We start from the raw sequence: 6,256 nt of genomic DNA, 5'->3' as shown, positions 1-6,256 counted from the left end.
GCATTATTAAAGGAAGGGATAGGGTTAGGGTAGGGTTCAGCATTATTAAAGGAAGGGATAGGGTTAGGGTAGGGTTCAGCGTTATTAAAGGAAGGGGTAGGGTTAGGGTAGGGTTCATCATTATTAAAGGAAGGGATAGGGTTAGGGTAGGGTTCAGCATTATTAAAGGAAGGGATAGGGTTAGGGTAGGGTTCAGCATTATTAAAGGAAGGGATAGGGTTAGGGTAGGGTTCAGCATTATTAAAGGATGGGATAGGGTTAGGGTAGGGTTCGGCATTATTAAAGGAAGGGATAGGGTTAGGGTAGGGTTCAGCATTATTAAAGGAAGGGATAGGGTTAGGGTAGGGTTCAGAATTATTAAAGGAAGGGATAGGGTTAGGGTGGGGTTCAGCATTATTAAAGGAAGGGATAGGGTTAGGGTAGGGTTCAGCATTATTAAAGGAAGGGATAGGGTTAGGGTAGGGTTCAGCATTATTAAAGGAAGGGATAGGGTTAGGGTAGGGTTCATCATTATTAAAGGAAGGGATAGGGTTAGGGTAGGGTTCAGCGTTATTAAAGGAAGGGATAGGGTTAGGGTAGGGTTCATCATTATTAAAGGATGGGATAGGGTTAGGGTAGGGTTCAGCGTTATTAAAGGAAGGGATAGGGTTAGGGTAGGGTTCATCATTATTAAAGGATGGGATAGGGTTAGGGTAGGGTTCAGCGTTATTAAAGGAAGGGATAGGGTTAGGGTAGGGTTCAGCATTATTAAAGGAAGGGATAGGGTTAGGGTAGGGTTCAGCATTATTAAAGGAAGGGGTAGGGTTAGGGTAGGGTTCAGCATTATTAAAGGAAGGGATAGGGTTAGGGTAGGGAGTGATGGACAAATGATTGGAGTAGATTATAGCTACACCACCACCTCTTTTACTTAGGCGGTCGGATCGGAGAGATTGATAGCCGGGGGAAGGAATTTGGAGTTGGTTATGTGTGGTTTTAGCCAGGTTTCAGAGATGGCTACAATGTGAGGTATATTATGACTGAGCCAGGCATGAAGGAAGGTAAGCTTATTTGCTAAGCTTCGGGCATTAATGGTGAGGAATTTAAGGTATTTACTGGTGGATTTGTCGTTGGAGCTAGGGTTGTTTGTTAGAGAAATGTTTGGTCTTAGGTTGGGATGAATGTCGCCTGCTAAGCAGAGGTACGAGAGAAGGGGAATACGTTTGTGAGGATTGTGTTTGGTTAGGAATGGATGGTAGGTGGTGGGTTTGGATTTGTAGAATTTAGTAGGGATTTGGAAGAGTTTTACTTTTAAGAGAAGGATGGGGTCAGAGGGAGATAAAGAGGCAGAGATATTGTGGACATGATTTGTGAGGTGGGGGCGTGGAGGAGGAGGTATAGGGTGTAGGTGGAAGTTGGTATAAGAGGAGGCATGATACAAGGAAAGTAGAATGAGGATTAGGACAGATGTAGGGGGGTAAAGATTACAGCAGGAAAAGTGAACATGGTAGATGAAGTCAGATTAGAAATGAAAAGATATTTAGGTCAGAGAGAGTTAGATAGGTCCCTTGTGTGTATGCAACTATCCAAGTAATATAACCCTCTGTCTATAGAAAAATGGATGATGCAGAGAAGCCCAAACCAACTAACACACAGTTCCCAAATGATAATTATTAAATGAGGGAAAAGCAACGTCCAAGGATTATTGATTTACCAAAGATGTGTGTTGCCAACAACAACACTTATATCCTATCATATAAAATCCAGGACGCATACATATAGCTTTGATAAAAAACAAAAACAGTTGCAATGTCCTATATAGCAATTCAAAAAGCCATAGTTGCTACTGTAGGTTAAGTTGTTGTATCATGAATCACAACTTGCATATATGAGGGAGTTCACCACAGTCCCCTAGAAAGCCTGCCTGTGAACAATGTAGGGGATAGTGTTCTTAGTCCCATAAGTTGTAATGTGCACTCCCTGTTAAAAACTCAAAACAAAGCATTATTTTAAGCATAATTTTGTATCTAAACCACACAGTTGATATTCATATAAACCTCCAACAGGTCAAATGCATAAAACAAAAAACACAGATGAAAACCAAGTTTACTTGGCTGTTACTAAAGGCCTAATAAAAACACTATTATGTCATCCAACTGTTGATAATTCAATATGGCTCAACGTCTGTATCCTTGGTCAAAAATACCACATCTTATACAAAATTCACAACAAAATAGTTGAATCTAGACAACAATACTAAAACATACAATTACTCAAATGTCCATTAATGTCCTTAAATGGTACACATAGTCCATATTTCCTGTTCGCGCCAAGCTATTAACTTTATGAACCCAAATAGTTCAAAAAATGAAAAGGCTGGCCACATCCAAGGCCTATAAACTCTGCTGCTGCCGTCGGCTGCGCAATGTTTTGGTAGGGCTTCTCACTTACATCCATGAGCTAAAAGGCCCACTTAATTGTAATAAAAACACGAGCGTCCCAAAAGTCACTATAAACTTGTAATAGGAAGCTCTGAATCCAGTAGTTCCCTCACAAGTCCAAAAACACACCGCACCATAAAAAAGAGAGATAAAATATCACCTTTGATATCAATAGTCTTAAGCCTTCACAAACCCGACTGATCTGCAAACACTTGAATAACATCCGTTCTTCAAAACCATGTAAATGCTTCTTCTTACTTCAAGATGAAATATAACTCCTTGACTTTCTGCAAAACCTTCAAAAGCAGTATAGAGGTGCTTCTTTTAAAATATGGTTAGCCGAGGACTGGGCTCTGTGGATTTTTCTATGGATTTTTAAGTGATAGGTGTCCAAGAAGGGTAGCACTAGGACCTTGAGAGTACAAAATGGAATTTGCTTGCTCTCTGAAGAAAAATAAAAGCCTATTAATTATTGCCAGTACTTATTAACAGTAATCTGCCAACTCTTCTCCCCAAATCGCTAATCTGTAGAAAGGACACAGCAAAACTGTAAGCCAAAGCTAGTGGTATCACCGAAAGTCAGCTGAGAGGCACATTTTTTGAACCGATTACCATCAAAGGTTCTCTCCCTTCCACTTGCTGATTGTCGTTGACAGGTTGCGTGTCCCAGCAATCCTTGGATATCAGTTAAACTCTTAACACTGAATGTGTGACAGGCCCTTTCAAAATGTGGAACTTCGAGGAACATAAGTTTTTTTAGACTCCAAATGAAATACGTTCCTCGTAATGAGGTACGCTTGAGAGGTATGCTTAATGAAATAGTTCTGATATTTTAAAAGCATCCAGAATTCGTTATGAACTGTGATCGTCGGTCATCTCAAACTCTGTTTATGTGGCTGACAGTTCTCCGTTCTCTATTTTCTACGTGAGGTTTTAAATATTCACCAACCCCGACAAACTTCAATGCTGACAAACTTATATTTTGTCCTCAAATAACCTAGAGTTCTGATGTACATTCTGTTTATACTTTGTCCTTTAATAGTCTCGGTTTTGAAGTGTATTCTCTTTACACTTTGTTAATTTGATTAAAGCATATTTCTAGTCAGTAGAAAGTCCAACATATGCCATTATCCATATTGTTTTTGGAGAGTGTAGGCATGAATATATATTTACTTTGACCAAGTACTACCATTTAAGCCTATTAACTGTTGTATAAAAAAGGTTAAATATGTGAAACAAGTATTTGTCAATGCCAAATTTTGGCTTGCATTGGACTGTACTGAAGCATTAGTAGTTAAAGTCATTTGGCTAGACAATCAAAAGTACTTGTTACAGCAATACAAAGTATAATCGAGATTAAAAGGCTATATGCTGCTTTGCTTCAATCAGTTTTGACAGCACATCTTTAATGATCTAGTACAGATGCATTGCACACCAGCATTTAGCATGGATAAGTAGAGTGGTGTGGATAGTTGATAATTAGTAAGGATGGATCTAAGTGTCCACTGAGCTCTTCAAATCAAACAAGTTGTTTCATTTTAGGGGACATAGTAAGACTGATGATTGTATACTGGACTTGTGAATGACTCAGAGAGGCCCAAAAGTATGAGACTGCAGAACTGACTGAACACTTCCCTAGATGACTGCAGTATTTTTAAACATTTATCACAATTGCTGTTTTATCACACTTCATAATTTTCTCAGTTGTTGAAATGTTTTCTTTTGCTTCCTATAGCCTTTTATTGATCACCCACACTGCTTCCCTGGTCTTTGTAGAATTAATAAAGAGTTCTTTTGAGGCATCATTCATACGGGCTTAGGCTGTATTTAATTAAACCATTGATAGGTTCATGTCAACTTTAGGTTTAATTTCCTTCGCTCTTGTATCTTCTCTCACAACAATATATTCAAAGGCTTAGTATTTTAGGCACTTCTCTTTTAGTCGTGATATCAGCATGCATTGTCTGATCCTTTCTTACACTTCCATTTCCTCATATTCTCAATGCACTTGAAGAATAAAAGACAAAACTATGGGTGATATTCACTTTGCAAATGGTATGATAATGATCATAAGTAGCCCCTGACTTTTATTTCTAAGGCATAGCTAAACCAATAAAAAGCAAACTGAGATATTTTGTTTCTAGTAACTTAGATCAGGACTGGTAACACTAGCATTTCATATTTGCAGCAGTATTTTGGGTTCCTTGACAGTATATTGTCTTGTTTATCCTTGACCTGCTATACTAATAATAATTCCACTAAGAATATAACCATACGTGCTGGTGCTTTAAGATGAATAACTAGTACTCCCATTACACCAACTATTTATTCTTGTATTTCCACTCTAAATATATTCTTCACATTTTGCCCCACCACACTTATATGCTGCTTCTTTATTAATAAGAGAATTTCTGAATAAAGGCCTTAGACCCACCTCCATCCACTATGCTTGAAATTTGGAATTTTCACAATATGTGGTAAGATTTTAGACTTCAGACAGTGCCTCCTGATCTATGTTGCATGACTTTGAAAAAATAGGTAGCTGGCATACAGATAACACATTTGAAACTACTCTTAGCCACTGGGTTTCCTTCTGATAAGGATATTAGATATCTGCTCACCTCTTATGGCCTGGGCTTCATACTTACACTATTATCCTGTTCTTTCTGCATTTGCTTATGGTGGTGGAGACTGGACACGAGTGTCGGGGTGGGTCTGTCCTCATTTATGGCAAGTCAATTCCTAATAATTTAGAGAAATGATAAAATATTTGAACAGTGATCCTTTTTCAAGGTTGGCCTCATGGTGTTTTCTGGGCTTGGGGATCAGAAGAAGCATTAGAATATTTACAAATCAGGGCTAATTTTGGCTGCTGGAAAGATGAAACTCAATGCTATATACAAAACTGTTGATGGATCCCCACTAGAGTGAAGTTTTTTGCCTTTGTGGTAACAGAACAGCAGAGGGAACCACTAACTGCACACCTTGCAGGCTCTCCAACAGCAGGAAGTTGATAAAGAACTGTGCCTTCTCTCCATGGTACTATAATGGATTTCACATAACACATAACATTATTAAGTAGTTGTTTCATCTGCTTGGGATTAAAAGTTCTAAAATGTTTAGTAATGCTAGTTCCTATACAGCTTATTATTATTTGGTGCAATTTTGGAGGTAGAATGGCAGCAGAGCTATTATTCTATAAAATATCATAAACCAAGCCTCTTACCTCTTCTTGTTAAAAGTTTTAAATAAAACAAAAAAGAAAATCTTAACAATTGCCACTTGTTTATTTTCTTAATCAGGCAAGGGACAACAGAGTAATTTCGCTCAGGAACATACCTTTTTCTGATCAAGTTCTACAAAGTATGTCACTTAATGATATTTTGTTTATCATTTGATAGGTATGAATTAGTTTTTTTTGGTTTTTGGTGAGTAAGGTAGTTTATAGCTTACCCCCTTTGCTAGATGTCAAAACAGTTGTCACTGTTAGTTTCAGTATTCTTCGCTATTCTTTACTAAGCTTTATTCTTACTTGTTTCATGTTGCTTTGCTGGTCATTCATCTATTTCCACATAATTACATGCACATTTCTGTTCCAGTTCTACAGTTTTAGATGTAATGTATTAGATCATACAGGAAAAGAAAAAATGTATAAGATACTGTATTAGTGACCATGAAACAGTGGCAGACCACTTTGCAACTAAGCCATGATAAGGGACAAATTATTATTCCAGGGACAAAAATCCAAAGGGGGATATTCCAGGGTGACTCCCTGTCACTTTTGCTATTCTATCTTGCCCTTAATCCATTAAGCTATCTACTTAACAGATTAGGCCATG

The sequence above is a fragment of the Protopterus annectens genome, chromosome 15.part0, assembly GCF_019279795.1.
Source record: "Protopterus annectens isolate FY-2018-M chromosome 15.part0, PAN1.0, whole genome shotgun sequence".
In the NCBI taxonomy this organism is placed as follows: domain Eukaryota; kingdom Metazoa; phylum Chordata; order Ceratodontiformes; family Protopteridae; genus Protopterus; species Protopterus annectens.
The sequence above is the reverse complement of the archived record's forward strand: the minus strand, read 5'-3'. Positions refer to the sequence as shown.